The sequence below is a fragment of the Capra hircus genome, chromosome 11, assembly GCF_001704415.2.
Source record: "Capra hircus breed San Clemente chromosome 11, ASM170441v1, whole genome shotgun sequence".
Classification (NCBI taxonomy): Eukaryota; Metazoa; Chordata; class Mammalia; order Artiodactyla; family Bovidae; genus Capra; species Capra hircus.
Window position 1 is genome coordinate 18,479,854 of NC_030818.1, and position 16,546 is coordinate 18,496,399.

General features: G+C 41.1%; 1 pseudogene; it reads right to left on the reverse strand.

Annotated features, from left to right (window-relative positions):
* LOC102183425 lies at positions 3,887-16,214 on the reverse strand (annotated as a pseudogene).

The following is a 16,546-nucleotide window of genomic DNA, read 5'->3' on the forward strand; positions in this document are numbered from 1 at the left end:
ATGAACTTGGCAATCCTCTCTAAATATTGTTCCTCCCAGCTTTTGATTAATGTTGTGTGGTGACAGCAAATGCATTGAGAGAAGCATTCTGTGTGCCACTGAGTCATCCTCTGGTATCCAAGCAGAGCCCAGAGCTGGGGCTAGAGTTCATATCCTTTACAGGAGGTGGGGACTCCGCAGACTTGCCATCAGACAAATGTCTGACGCACAGCCAGGCCACCTGCCTCCCAAAAAGGTGAGCAGAGGAAGCACTAGCAAGGCAGGCCAGGATGATTCCCAGAAAATTCTTCCGAACCCACTGTAGATCCAGATGAACAGGCAGATGAGGTCTGAGTTCTATTCCACTTAGCATGGACAAAATAGCATTAGTCTGAATTAGCTGAAGATAACCAGACTCCCATTTCAGGCAAAATAAAACATTCACAAAGCCCTGAAAGCATTTTTAGCTTTGAGCAGACTACTTCTGTGTGTTCCATGACAAACCATTATGACATGCACATCTAGGAAATAGCAACAAGTTGTAGGAGATTGTTATTTATTTATAAGTCATTTAAAAGATAAGACTATCCAGCAACTTGTTTGGAAAGAGAAAAAGGAAGAAAGGGCCAAGTGGCCTTTCTTTTGGACAATAATTGGCCAGTGGGGTCAGAGGCTTGTTCAGGCCACTCCTTATTTGAAATAATAGAGCTTTAATATTCCTGTAAGAGTGTGTTCTTGTTTTCTCTATAGCCAGGAGAGAGCGGGGTTGAAGTCAGCCTAACCAGATCATTATGAGCCAAGTTTTAAAGACAGAAAAGCTAAATACAATCCTTTATAATCCCAAAAGCTATCGTCTGCCATGTTGAAAGACTGTTCCCATTGGCTCTGATCTGAGCAGAACCATAATAGGGGCAGTTTTATAAAATTGTGCTTGGTACTCAGAGAAGTCAGAAACTTTTTCTGGGATCTTCAAAATAGGTGCTGTAATTAGCAATCATTATAACTTTGTTACCATTCATACAACAAGATACACAGGACTGCTGATTAAAATGAGTCAACACAGGCTAGCGGTACACACACAGACACAATACAGAGGGCTCTGTCTACACTGAGCTGTTCAAACAGCCAAATCTTCTATACAAGGATAAAAATCAAGGGATTTTCAACAAGCACACCAACAATTCAATATCTCTAACATATCTATCCCATCACTTCATGGGAAATAGATGGGGAAACATTGGAAACAGTGTCAGACTTTATTTTTGGGGGCTCCAAAATCACTGCAGATGGTGACTGCAGCCATGAAATTGAAAGACGCTTACTCCTTGGAAGAAACATTATGACCAACCTAGATAGTATATTCAAAAGCAGAGACATTACTTTGCCGACTAAGGTCCGTCTAGTCAAGGCTATGGTTTTTCCAGTGGTCATGTGTGGATATGAGAGTTGGACTGTGAAGAAAGCTGAGCACCGAAGAACTGATACTTTTGAACTGTGGTGTTGGAGAAGACTCTTGAGAGTCCCTTGGACTTCAAGGAGATTCAACCAGTCCATTCTGAAGGAGATCAACCCTGGGATTTCTTTGGAAGGAATGATGCTGAAGCTGAAACTCCAGTACTTTGGCCACCTCATGCGAAGAATTGACTCATTGGAAAAGACTCTGATGCTGAGAGGGATTGGGGGCAGGAGGAGAGGGAGACGACCAAGGATGAGATGGCTGGATGGCATCACTGACTCGATGGACGTGAGTCTGAGAGAACTCCGGTAGTTGGTGATGGACAGGGAGGCCTGGCGTGCTACAGTTCATGGGGTCACAAAGAGTCGGACAAGACTGAGCGACTGAACTGAACTGAACGGAACGGAACATATCTATTTATCTAGGAGAGAATGAAGAGGTTAGCAGTAGTCTTTAAAGGAATAAACTTTGCTTAATGTTTACTGTTCCGCATATAAAGCATTAGTCTATGAAAGCTAAACTCTTAATTTGATAATAAAATACCTGGCATACAGTTTAGGGCTATTGTCCAATAAAGGATAGCTATAACTTATTAAGCAGTGACATTTCTTGGGCTCTAAAAATCACTATAGACGGTGACAGCAGCCATGAAATTAAAAGATGCTTGCTCCTGGGAAAGAAAGCTATAACAAACCTAGAAAGCATATTAAAAAGCAGAGACATCACTTTGCCAGCAAAGGTCTATATAGTCAAATCTATGGTTTTTCCAGTAGTCACATACGGATGTGAGAGTTGGACCATAAAGAAGGCTGAATGCTGAAGAATTGATGCTTTCGAACTGTTGTGCTAGAGAAGACCTTGAGAGTCTCTTGAATTGCAAGATAAAACCAGTCAATCCTAAAGGAAATCAGCCCTGAATATTCATTTGAAGGATTGTTGCTGAATACTTTGGCCACCTGATGTGAAGAGCCAACTCACTGGAAAATCGCCTGATGCTGGGAAAGATTGAAGGCAAAAGGAGAAGGAGACGGCAGAGGATGAAAAGGTTAGATACCATCACTGACTCAATGGACATGAATTAGAGCACACTCTGGGAGATAGTGGAGGACAGAGGAGCCTTGTGTGCTCCAGTCCACAGGATTGCAGAGAATCAGATATGACTTAGTGACTGAACAATAACAAAACATAATTTAGGATAGGAAATACAATCTTCTTAGAGTACAAAATAAACTATACTATTCATCCAATCAAGTGAAGCTGTACCTATAGCATAAATAATGGTGGAAAACTTAAGGAGAAAAGTCCTTGAATATCTTTGGAGGAAAACAATTACTTCCCTAGAATCTAACTATCCATTATTTAATACAATAGCCTAACTCAGATTCTGATGTGAACTGTTTTTAAAGTAGTGATAAAATTTGAAATAAGTTTTCAACTGTATGAAGCTCTAGTCCGTCACGTGAGATTTTTAATGCATGTGATAGCTCATTAATCTCCCTGTGGAGGCTTTAAGTTGTTCTACTCTCTATATGCAGAAAGTGGATCCCCTCTTGAGAGTTTAAATAGTTCTCAACTAATAGGATGCCACATCAAATATCTGAAAACCACTTTCAACCTGTTCCCTAGACCTGCCATAACAAAGTAAATTCGTCACCTCAGCAATGTTCCCATCTGCAAATAAGGTCATATTCTGAGATACTGGGGGTTACAACTTCAACACATCTTTTCAAGGGAACATAATTCAACCCACTATACAGTCCTAACTTATTCTAACTTATACAGTCCTGAACTTATTCTACAGAATTGAAGGCTCTTTAGAACTGGCAGCTTTAAGCAGTAATGAGGATACCTTGCCCATCCAACTGTCAGTGACCTTGTACCTAAAGAAGCGACCTTTCTATTCCTCATCATGAGAAAGGGACAGCTCTCGTATTGTTTGAGGAGCCTCAGCATAAGCTATGAGGGTGTCTTTCTGTTGTTCTCCACTGATGAGAGGCTGCACAGAGCCCGGGGCCCCACTGCCTGGGCTCAGACTCCAGCACCACCACCTCTAGCTGTGGGACCTTAGACGAGTCTTTTACTGTCTCTGGTCTGCAGTTAACTAGCCTGTAAAATGGAGATAATAATAGAACTTCCTCATGCAGATGTTTTGAGATTCAAATGAGCCGATATGTATGAAGCGCTTAGAACAGGGCCAAGCACCCAAGGAGCACTATTTTAATGTTGGATATTTTAAGCTGTTTCAAAGTTAAGTATTTAAAATAAATGTATTATTTTTCAATATGAGGAATAAAATGTTCACGTCTCAATAGAAAGCTATCAAGGAAGCTAGGTTTCCCACAAGAACCCCCTTTATGACCCTCATTCCATATTCTCTCTACCTAGTTGTAATTTCTTTTATTTTTAATGTCTTTCCTCCATTAATAATCATGTACCAAGAAGCTTCTCAGTCTAGTTTTGGCTCCACTTTGGTCTCTCTGTCATGTCGCTCGATTTCACCAACGTATCAATAATAGAAGGCAATTGCTTCTTGGATAACGTCTTCATCTCTGGACAACTGACCTCCTCCAGGTAACTATAGACAAGTTCCATGTTTTCCATTTCTTCTACATCCTATAAAACTCAGAACAATATAAAGAACATAAGCAGGTGCTGGATAAACACCTGCTTGAAAGGTAAATACAAAGTAAATCAAGACACTAAGAAGAGGATCTTTTATTGCAGATGAGTTTGCATATCTAAGGATCATTGCTGTAACCATTTTTATTCACAAATGCTCAGAAAACTCCAGCAAAGGCATAGACTATAAAACCTAAGAAGAGATTACAGCTGGGAAGAATTGGCTTCAGGCCTAACATTGCTTTATCATGGTTCTGGCAGGTAATCAATAGGAAATTCTGTTGCATAGACATAAATCATAATTGAGTTTTCATCAGTCTTGTGCCAAGTCTGTGCCTGTATGAAATCCAGGATCTCAGTGCCAAGGTGCCTTATCAGTCCATATGCAAATATGCCTTTTGATGAAATCAAAGAATAGCAAAATTCAGAGGAGACTGCACCTCATGCTGCCAAAGTCAGGTAGACATTTAACTCTTCATATTGGCCAGTGACTAAAAACTGCCTGCGAAGGGGGAGGCATTTCTCATGCAATGCTGCTCTTTAAATGCTCAAGGGTATTCAGAAATGGGAAAAAAAATCAACTCACAAGGTTTATTCCCCCTAAGATAGTATTCAAAAAAATCTCTTACCAAAATCCCTAAAAACTTTATCAAAATTTATTAAAAGACCATTAATATTACAAATAAGTTTTATATACAGTTTTCTCAAGGCAAAGTGGAAAAAAATAGTATTAGTAACCATCTCATCTAAATGTCAAAAAGAGGACAAAATTTCCAGACTTTCATCCCTCTCTCAAAGATAACACATCTAAAACTCAAGATGGTTTAAATTGAAAAGGTTTAAATCTATGTTCATTTATTTTGAGAGTTGATGGCTAGATTAAATCAATCTTATAGATTTATAATGATCTGAACTTTTAAAATTCTTTCAAACATCTTCAAACATACCCTTTTTTTGTTTAGATCAACCACCAAAACTTTTTTTTAAGACACTAAGGACTATCCAAGATAATATTTTGCCTAGATATTTGCTCAACAATTCAAACTGCTTCCCATTGCTTACAACATACACACAGAGAAAGAAATTTTCTAGACCACCACTTCAGTACAGTAGCCACTATCCATAGTGGCTATATAAATTTAAATCATTCAAACATAATTAAAATTAAAAATTCAGTTCTGCACTCAAACTGGCTACATTTCAAGAGCTGAATACCACATGTGCCTAGCAGCTACAGTATCCTATGACATAAGTTTAGAACATTTCTATCATCACAGAAAGTTCTATTGGACAGTGCTGCAAGTCTGTACCATACGTATTATATCCAGAAAGATCTACACTTTGTATTATGACAGAGGGAAAGGCCCCTTTTCTCTTTGCATTCTGCAGAGAATCCAGATCTCACTACAGCCACACTGTTACGAAGGGTGTCCAAAGAAAGGGCCACTATTTCCCACCCTGAGCCCACATGCATATGGGAAGAACCAAGAGGCCTCTCCTCTCAGCATGAGAGAGGAGAAGCCTGTCAAATTTGCTCTGGAGAAATACAGAGGCAGGATGTCAGCAAGATGGCAGAATAGGAGATTCAAGCCCTCATACTCCCAAAGAAACAGCAACTTTAGTAACCGTTCATGAACAGGAAATACCCCTGTGGGAACCTGGAAGTCCAGCGGAGAATTTAGAGCACTTCCTTTGAGGATAAAATAAACAAACAAACAAGGATAGATGCACTGAAGAATAGAAGCGTTTCACTTTCCCTGTGTCAATCTTCCTCCACAGCTACACAGCTCAATGCCAGGAGAGACCCCTCAACCCACGATTTTACCCACAAGGAAAAGTAAGAGCAGAATGAGCACCCAGCTTCCCCAGCCTAGTGGGACATGGGCCCCAAAGCCCACTTCTGCCTTACCCTATCCAGAGCATCGAGGGGATCAGCCTGGCCGAATGGTCTTGGGGGGAGTAAGAGCAGGGCAAAAGGGCTGGGGTTACAGCAACCACTGTGCAGATCTCAAAAACTGACCACAGACCCTAGAGGCCAGCCCCCAAACCCATCACATACCTCACTGGCAGCCACCCCCCAAACTGGATGGCATGTGGCCCAGCACACTCCTTGTATCCTCCCAAGATGGTGCATGTGAGCCTCCACAGACAGTGTATGGGAGCTTCTGCATAAGGCATTACAAACCCTTGTAGATAGCACACGGATATCCCAGGTTGGCTTGATGTTACAGGACTGGGAGAAGGTGTACAATCCTGAATATTCTTCAGAGCACAGACCTGAGATATATAACAAAACCAACCCACAGCATGAGAAAAAAGTATTTGTTAAATCATATGCAGTGTATGTGCTGGAGAAGACTCTTGAGATCAAAGAGATCAAACCAGTCAATCCTAAAGGATATCAATCCTGAATATTCACTGAAAGGACTGATGATGAGGCTGAAAATCCACTACCTTGGCCACCTGATGCAAGGAGTCAACTCATTGGAGAAAATGCTGATGCTAGGAAAGATTGAGGACAAAAGAAGAGGGCAACAGAGAATGAAATGGCTGGATGGCATCACCAAATCAATGGACATAAGTCTGAGCAAACTCTGAGAGATAGTGAAGGACAGGGAAGCCTGGTGTGCTGTGGTCCATGAGATTGCAGAGTCTGACACAACTTAGCAACTGAACAACAATACAGTATATGATAAGGGATATATTCAGCATCTATAAGGAATTCTTAGAGCTCAACAGTAAAGCAACTTATAACCTGAATGAAAATGGAGAGAATATTTGAACAGTCATTGCTCAAAAAAAAAAAAAAAAAGGTAACCAATAGCACGTGAAAACATGCTCAACATTGTTACCCATAGTGACATTCAATTGAAAAACAATGAGAAACCACTGAACACTCACTAAGATGGCTATCATAAAAAGACAGATCATCAGAATTGTTGACAAGGTTTCCCCATGAAGCAGGGTGTGTTGACCCATGGCAGAGCACACTTGCTTCTGAGTGAGAGGCATTCCCGGTACAGACCAAGGAGAAAGTGCAAGTCTGTACGAGGTTGCATTATAAATGCCCACCTGAGTGTTCTCAACTTTGTCAGCACAAAAAAGAGAAGAAGGGTATTTCTGGACTCTGATGCTTTCATGCCTTGTCACCTGGGACCTCAAAGAGCTACAGAATCCACAAACTTTTTAATCTCTCTAAAGAGGATGATGTCCACCAGTATGTTGTGAGAAAGCCCCTAAACAAAGAAGAAACTTACAACCAAAGACCCAACATTCACCGTCTTGTTACACCATGTTATGCAACATAAACATTGGTGTATTGCTTTGGAGAAACAGCACATTCAGAAAAATAAGAAAGAAGCTGCAGAAAGTGCTAAACTTTTGGCCAAGAGAAGGAAGGTGGCCAAAGAGAAACACGGGGCATAGATTCCCAAGAGATGGAGAATGTCTTTTCTGAGAACTTCTGAGTACAGTCAAAAATGAGATGTTCTAAGAGTAATAAATTGTTGTTGTTTCTTCACTAAGTTGTATCTGACTCTTTGCAACTCCATGGACTGTAGCCCACCAGGCTCCTCTGTCCATGGCATTTTCCAGGCAAGAAGATGAGTGAGTTGCTATGCCCTCCCCCTGGGGATCTTCCCAGCTCAGGGACTGAACATGGGTCTCCTGCATTGGCACGTAGATTCTTTACCACTGAGCCACCCATAACAAATAAATAAAAAGGGAAGCCCATAACAAATAAGTAAAACCAGATAAAAACCAGAAAAAGAGTGTATAATGAAAAAAAATCTCCAGATCATTTTCTGCTTCTTCAATTTACAGTGTAATATGGGGTGATTAATAAACTTGCTATATTCATGGAACACGGGAGTTATTAAATTAACGTCATATTAAAAAACCAGATAAGAGGTAGCATACTTATTAACTTGGAAAGCCATTTCACTGTTACATAAATAACTACTTCATAAACACTTACAAATATGTTTTCCATGCAATGAAAAAAGGTGAAAGTATTAGTCACTCAGTCATGTCCAACTCTTTATGACCCCATTTACTATAGCCTCCCAAGCTCCTCTGTCCATGGAATTCTCCAGGCAAGAATACCGGAGTGGTTAGTGATTCCTTTCTCCAGAGGATCTTCCTGACCCAGAAGTGGAATCCAGGTCTCTTACATTGCTGGCAGATTCTTTACCATCTGAGCCTATAATGCAGGAGACCAGGTTTGATCTCCTGGCAGGCTACAGTCCATGGGGTTGTGACATGACTGAGCAACTAACACTTTTCATGTAATATCACCAAAGAAATCCTGTCTCATAGAGAAAAATCAGAATGCTTCAAATTACCAAAAGCTTTCAAGTCCAGTGCCAAGTATAGCATAAGTGTCTAATTAATATTTATAGACTGATTGGGGGAAAATATTTATGTATAAATAAGAATATTGACTATAGGAATACACAGATAATTTTTTCACACAGTATTTCAATACCATGTTCAGTTTGGAGCCTGAAACGTAAGTGAATAGAGAACTTGGAATAGTTCCAGAGAAAAGCAATGAAAATGATTAAAGACTCGGAAAATGGGGCCTATAAATCATGAGTACAGGAACTGGGGCTTATTTAACCTGAAAGAAAAAGCTACATGACTGCACCAGATTCTTACATCTGTAAGTGAAAGATGGGTGAGATTTGCCATCACCCGTCCATTCAGCACTGCAAGCAGAAATCCAGAAGTGGCAAAGATATTTTCCAAGTATTAATATTATTTCTGTGAACCTCTCTCTCTTTTCTTGTGGTTTTTAAAACAACCAACAGCGGCCCTGGGACAAAGCTGGGTGTGCATTGATTCAACCCACAAACGTGCATCTAGTGCCACCGTGGGCCAGGTGCCTTGCTGGGCACTATGGAGAGACAAGAGTAGGGTAATGTGTGACTCCTAACCTCAGGAGCGGGGAGCATTAGTCCAAGAGACAACCATGTAAAGACGGTCGCTGGATGTCAGGGAATCTCCTCTACAGATGATACTCAGTGTCTAAGAAAGGCATAGCAAAGTTCACTTGGGAGGCTGGGGTGAAAAAAAAAAAAAAAAAAAAAAGGAGTTTCTTTACCAGGGTCTTAATGCTGCAAATTTGTTGAGCAGAAGTAGGCAGGAGAGCACTTAGGACATTCTGTGTGAACAGACAGCAAGCACAGGAAAATCCAGGCATGTGAGATGGACACGTGAGAGCTTGAACCAGTCAGGAGGGCCAGAGCAGATAAGGGAAATGTTATCACATCCAATTTGCAGATTAAGAAACTGAGGTTCAATGTTCTCAGTGATTTGGGCAAGGTTATCAGCAATCAAGATCAGAGTTGGGACTTGAACTCACAAGTCCTGATCTCCAGTCTGTTTTAAGGCCCTTTACAAATCTTTGTTACTCCTTTAGCAATTCTAAGGTGCCATGGTGTGTCAGATAAATATTTCTTTCCATTAGAGCTGAAATTGTTATCAACAAAAAATTCATCTTGTTGAGTAATTTGAGGGGGAGATGATGTCATCATGGTCATATGGTGCAAAGTCACTGGATTCTGTGTACACACACACACACGAGTTATTTATAAATAGAGTTTAGCCAAAACGTCATTTGCTAATGAATAATGCATCTCCTCTTTATTTGTTCAGTTATACCCCACATAGCAAAGATGAGAGATGTGAACTAGAATTAAATTATTTTCAATTTTTTATTTTAAATTGAAATAAAATGTACCATATACCCGAGCTGCAGGAAGAGAACTTTCTATTATCACTCCTGCTGCAGCCTCACATCTTCTCTTTTCCTCATGTTTTTAATGAAAATCTTCAGTCAATTTAACAATAATCAAAAAATGATTCTGGATCACATACACAAAATGTGGGGAAAGTAGCAGCTTGCTGGAGTCCAGGCAAATCACAAAATAAAACAGAAGTCATTGGCGAGTTAGCGATTTAGTTTATTTGATTTGTTTTCTCTGTAATTGGAAGCTAGCAAAATTACTTCTGAAGTTTTGGATATTAAGAATCTAGAATTCCTGAATCTGAATGTTTCTGTCTCCATAATTGACTGATAATGAAGGAAAAGTGCATTTCCTATTCTCTTTCGTCTTTGTGTACAGACACAAGGACCTAACGGTAAATAAAAGGCTGCAGAAAACGACCTGATGGTCCAAAAAAAAATTATCAAGACTCAAACGTACAAAACATCATTACTTCATTCATTCTAATGGTTCTTGTTTTCACATAACCCCAAAACATAATGACTATTGTATTCATTTTCTATGTGCAAGACAGAAATCCATCTTAAACATATCCCTCTTCTAAAAATCTGCTGTTTCTTAGAAGGTTCCTAGGTAAACTCCCAGTTAAATAAGTTCCCCTAGAAAACCTCATACCAATATTCCTATGTGATCACAGTTTCAGAATGACCTTTTTTCTTGCCCATGCCTGGAAATCACCTTAAAATTCAATATCGGAGGATGAACTTTCCTGGTTCAATTTCCCAAGTGTCCTAATCGTAATTATATCCAGTGTGTTGGTAGTTATTCCCAGAAGTGCTCAAGGACACGAAAGCTCGCCTCTCTATCTTGGTCTTCTAGTCTCCCTCTCCCAGCATGGAAACGCTATATTAAGGAAGGAAGATGCAACTGTGCTGGGTGGTCACAAGGGCTGTGATTACCTTTATGCACTTGCCTTACAAAGGCACTGGAAAGTCACTGAGAAGCGGGGCAATTTCTTAGCCATTAATTTGTGAGAATCCTGGCTACCCTAATATGGTTTAAAACATGAACATCATGACCTCAAAGTTCTCAGAAGGTGTTAGTCTCCCTGCCTCTCTTTCAAGGAAGTCCTGAGTTATTTTGCTTAGAAAGAGTGGATGCATTTAAAAGCAAATAGTCCTGAGTATAGCTTGAGTACATGTCTGAACTCTTGGCTTCAGGTCAAGCTAACCTGCAAATATGAGAAATATAAGCTTGGCCTATTAGTGAGCCCCGATCGGCTCTGACACCACTGAGGAGAGTGACTTCAGAGACTGGCACTAGCTAGTACGCATGCACTGGCTGGGAGTCCACACAAGCTGGTCGCCCAGGGTGATGGTTGGAGGCAGAAGCCCTTCTTACCTAAACCTGCAGGTGCAAAAGCCAGAGGAGTCATCTAAGCTCCTGTCCTAAATAATATGACTCAGGTTAAAACTAGAGAGATGCATTGGCATAGGTCTTTATATTGATGTAAAGAGACCCAAAGTTAGGAAGCAGGGCCTGAATTGAAGGCAAGCAGGGGGGTGTTGGAGGAAACTGCATAATGTATTGGGTGGATGGTGGGATTTATTTAAAAGTCCATATATGGAGCTGACCTCACTACAGGAGAACCCCTCCCCTAGCCAGGCTGGGTCTGCGTTTGCCCAGGATACTGCTGCTGCTGCTGCTGCTGCTAAGTCGCTTCAGTCATGTCCAACTTTGTGCAACCTAGTAGACGGCAGCCCACCAAGCTCCCCCGTCCCTGGGATTCTCCAGGCAAGAACACTGGAGTGGGTTGCCATTTCCTTCTCCAATGCATGAAAGAGAAAAGCGAAAGGGAAGTCGCTCAGTCGTGTCTGACTCTTAGCGACCCCATGGACTGTAGCCCACCAGGCTCCTCCATCCATGGGATTTTCCAGGCAAGAGTACTGGAGTGGGGTGCCATTACCTTCTCCGTTGCCCAGGCTGGTACACTCCTAGATCAGAGGTATATTCTCAGGTGTGTTTTGCAGACTCTACCCTTTACTGCTGATGCATAAAATGAAGCAAATGGAGCTGATGAACTCTTTCAAGCACATTTTGGCTGTCTTGGGAAAATCAGCACTAGTTATTAGGTTCTAGTGTAGTTGACAGAATTTCAGCAGAGAGCCCAGGACTGGTATGCAGGTATGTGAGGAAGACTGATGGAGTCGATTGCCACAAGTGCATCCCAGCGTTCTCCTCCCAGGCAGGTGGGTATCCATGGGTCAGAAGAAAGAGATTACAGGGTGAGCTGAAATTCTACCAACTGTTAGAGTAATAGTGGTACCAGGAGATGCAGAAAGAACTGGACATGGCATTTCAGGTGGAGGAAAGCAGTGGAATTTTATGTTTTATATCCACATTGGCTGCTATGTGGATCAGTTGTGTAGTCTTTAAAAGATCCAGTTGAGAGTGTTCTTCTTTCAGAACGGACTGGTGTGCTCGCTCTATTAGTCTGTAAATTTTCGAAAGGCAAATGGAATTATAGGTAAACAACATCCTCCAAACTGGGATTTCAGTGGTCGAGCTATACCAGATCCTAGCAGACTCCTTGATGAATAGGGAGGGTATCAGAGAATGGTGCCCTGGCGGGAAGGATCAGGACAGCGAGTAAGCCCTAATCTGGTTTCTTACGGAGGATGCCCACATCAGTCAGGGCAGGCTAACATCTGCAAACCCTCTTTCACTCCCTTAAGATCCCTGCCCAAATGGCACTTTATTGAAGAGTCCTTTTATGGCCACCCTACACAAGATAGAAGTCCCATACCTACCCTGGTACTTCTTGTCCCTCTTATTTTTCTTTATTTTTCTTCTACATCATGATCATTGTCTATAGCACTATATATTTTACTGAGTTATTTATTCTCGGTACCCTCTCACTAGCGCTCAAGTTCCATGAGGCCAGGAACTTGACCTGCTTCATTCACTGTGGTACCCCTAGCACCTAAGTCAGCGCCTTCGTACCGGCCATTTAATAGTTATTTGTGCCGTGACTAGTACATGGTGGGAGGGATAAAGAGAAATTGAGACTGGCAAACACATACAATGTATAAAATAGATAACTAATAAGAATGCACTGTACAGCCCAGGAACTCTACGCAATACTCTGTAATAACCCATATAGGGAAAAGAATCTAAAAAGAGGGGATATATGCATATTTATAGACTTCCCAGGTGACTCAGTGGTAAAGACTCTGCCTGCCAACACAAGAGATGCAGGAGACGCAGGTTCGATCCCTGGGTCGGGAAGATTCCCTGGAATAGGAAAGAGCAACCCACTCCAGTATTCTTGCCCTGGAAATCCCATGGACAGAGGCGCCTAGTGGGCTACAGTCCGTAGAGTTACAAAGAGTCAGACATGACTGAGTGACTGAGCGTGCGCACACACATACACACACATACACACACACACACACACACACACAATCTGCCAAATGTAGCAATTTAATAATGTACTTGAGGTGTCATTATTCTTTTGGGAGTTCCTGCAACCCAGCAAAACAAATTCATTTTTTTTAAGTGTTTAAATTAAATAAAATTATTTTCTATTTCTTGTATATATAATTACACAACCAGGAAACTTAACAATATTAAAAATATAGCCTAAACTAAAAATAAAAATAGTACATGGTAACAACTTCATTCATGATAACATATGCTCAGTAGCACTCCCTTTCCTATTTATCTAAGTCAATAACTTCAATCATCCACTTCCCCTTTTCCCTATCCATAATTTGAGTTGCACTGCCCAAATGAAAAAAAGATCAGATGGTCAGCAAGTTCTATCTCTGAGCATTATATCACATTGATGTCTCTTGTATGAGGGGATGAATGCCGAATAGTTATCAGATGAGAGGTTGAGTGTTTTCACTAAGTTGATTTAACATAAGCATGCTCTCCATATAGGTCTGGAAGATAAAGATAAAGACAGAAATTGGGCATGGCACGACACAAGGTACTTGACATGCATTATCACATTTAATCTGTACAGCCATCTTGCAAAATAGAGAAAACTAAAGCTATTTCACCTAAGAGAAAACTATGTCTCAGTGATATTAAGTTAGTATCACAGTAGAATCCAAAACAATGTCTGTCTGACTCTAAAAGTCTATGGTCATTTTACAACATCACTGGAGTGAGACAATGAAACATGCTTAACACAAGTGCAACTTCCTCAGAATTTAAGCATCATTTTAATGGTCACAGTTTATAAGAAAAAATCCTAGATTCATTTCCAAGAATACTTATTTCATGCTCAGTTATGGAAATACTTGACAAATAGAGTTAACTGTTGCTATTTTTAGACATATTATGCAAGATTTTGGCTCACCCAGAGCAAATCTTTGTTTAAAGCCCGTTTATTAACCAATAGCACCTACTCTGCTTAATGAATTGTCTTGTTGATATTATTGGCAGTTTGTACCCGTCCTACTTAATTACTGTGCTCTAAAATAATCACTGTCTTTTGCCTCACCAAAGCCAAGGCAAACTAGGAGACAGAGAGATGCTGCTGGCTCCTCCCATCCCTTCCTTGTTAGAACCTCGCTAGAGGAGAACAGAGAAACAAAAGGAATATAGGCTGCAAGAATTGCTCACTTAACAGAAGGTCTGACATGTAAAGGTCAATAACCAGAATCCTAGTAGGCCATCCCAATAGCCAGTGTTCAGCTGGCTTAGATGGTGTTTCTACTCTTAGAAGTCAACGAGGTAGTAATCACTTCTGTGTGCACCATACTGAGTGTCTTCTAGATTATTATATAGTGCTCAGAATATGAGAATTTACTGGTGGCTCTAATTTACAAATGAGATGTTGAGAACCTTCACTAAACTTAGATATAAAGGAACTAGAATCCACCCAGGTTTATCTAACTCCAGGACCCACGTCCTTTTCCACCAAACTATGGTACAGAACAGGAGCATTCCAGGTCAGAGAAGGCATGGGCATCTCAAACCTCAGTGCCCATCTGTGGAAGCGGGACCTTTAGCTCATGGCTAGATAGAAAAGGGTCATGGGACCAGGCCTAGCTAAGCATACCAGGGCCTGATACACATACTATTAATATATGTGACGTAAGTCAATGAGTCTCACCTCAGTTAAGGCACTGCTCACGGCATCTCAAAAGTTTTTGTATAGAAGCATAGACAAGGACCTAACTGCAGATAAAAGGTTTCAGAAGAAGACCTGAGAGTCCAACAAAAATTATTAAGACTCTTAAACATACAAAACATCATCTATATCATTCATTCTACTCATATTTTTCATATAACCCCAAAATATGATGGCTATTGTATTAATTTTCTACATGTAATACAGATGCAACACCTTAAACATATCCCTATTCTAAAGCTATAATTCTGAACTACAGATGAATTAATCAAGGTACTTCCCTGTTATAATCAGCTTTCATCACCACCAGATTTACCCCTGAACAGGGTACCTCTCTGGTTACTCTGCTTGGGTCCTCCCATTCCGGCCCTTGCCTCACAGGTACAGATGAAACCAAGAGGATTTCAAGAAAAGCAAAGAAACACTGTGATCCAGGTAGCCCTAAGAATCAGTCAAGTAGTTCTCCCATGCGGCGATCCGACCCTCAGTCTGAACACTGGATAATATAGCCTAGTCAGGCCACAGGTTTTTTAAAAATATTTTATTAAGGGTCTTTACAGAGCAACATCCAAACTCCAGATTCTGCCAAGGACACCCTGTTATGATTGAGCACTGGCTGGGGCATGGCAGGTGGCTCCAGCTTCCCCGTCTTCTGTTCAGAGATGCGGGTGGAAGGGGCTTCTTAGGGCCAGTCTTACCACTTGGGTCCTCAGGCAGCATGACTTCACTTTGATGCCCAGCACACCCTGTCTGAGTAGCACATGGCACACAGCAATGTCACCATGGTATTTAACAGGGTCCTGGATTATCAGGCCATCCACAAACTTTGTGGACTTAGCCCTATGTCCCCAGAATTTCCTATACTGTGACCTCACGGGCTTTGACCCCACCCTTCATACCTTCATAATATGCAGCACATCATAGCAGACCCTCCTCTGCACAGTGAGTTCCTCTAGGAGGCTGTAAAGGAGAGACTCTGCCTGAGCAATGGTGCGCAGAACTCTTGTGGCCACATTTTCAGTTTAGAGCTCGATACTGCCCTCAGGGAAGCCAAATCTCTTCTGAACCACAGCAGTCAATTTGCAGATCTGCTGACCCTTCTCACCAAGAACATTCTGCATCCTGGTGGCCAGAATAATGATTTCTGTCCTGGTTGGTGTAACTCAGACCTTCCCATTCCACAGTAGTCATCTTCAGACAGTTGCTGAATGTGAAACCCATTCAGTCCAGCTTTGAAGATGCTATCAGTGACAAACCTCTCCACGTTGGAAATCTGTACCACCATCTTGCTGCCATGTGTCACCATAAGGAAAGGCTACTAACATTTCTTGAGCTCACACTATGTACCAAATACTTTTTTGAGTTTAGACTTTTGAGGTCCAAATTTGAGTAGTCAAAATATGTAGTTTTGTTAATCTCTCCGTATTTGCACTTATTTTTAACTACTCTGAGTTGTGTTTCCTAAAACTTGACTGCAGTAGAAGTTTTCCAAGTAAAGAAAGGAAACTCAGGCCAGGAAATAAGTGGCATGAATAAATGACTGGAAATGTGAAAGGTCTCTACCTGCTTTGGGAAAAGATGAGAAGATGGGTGAAATACAAGGCGGTAGGCGTGGTG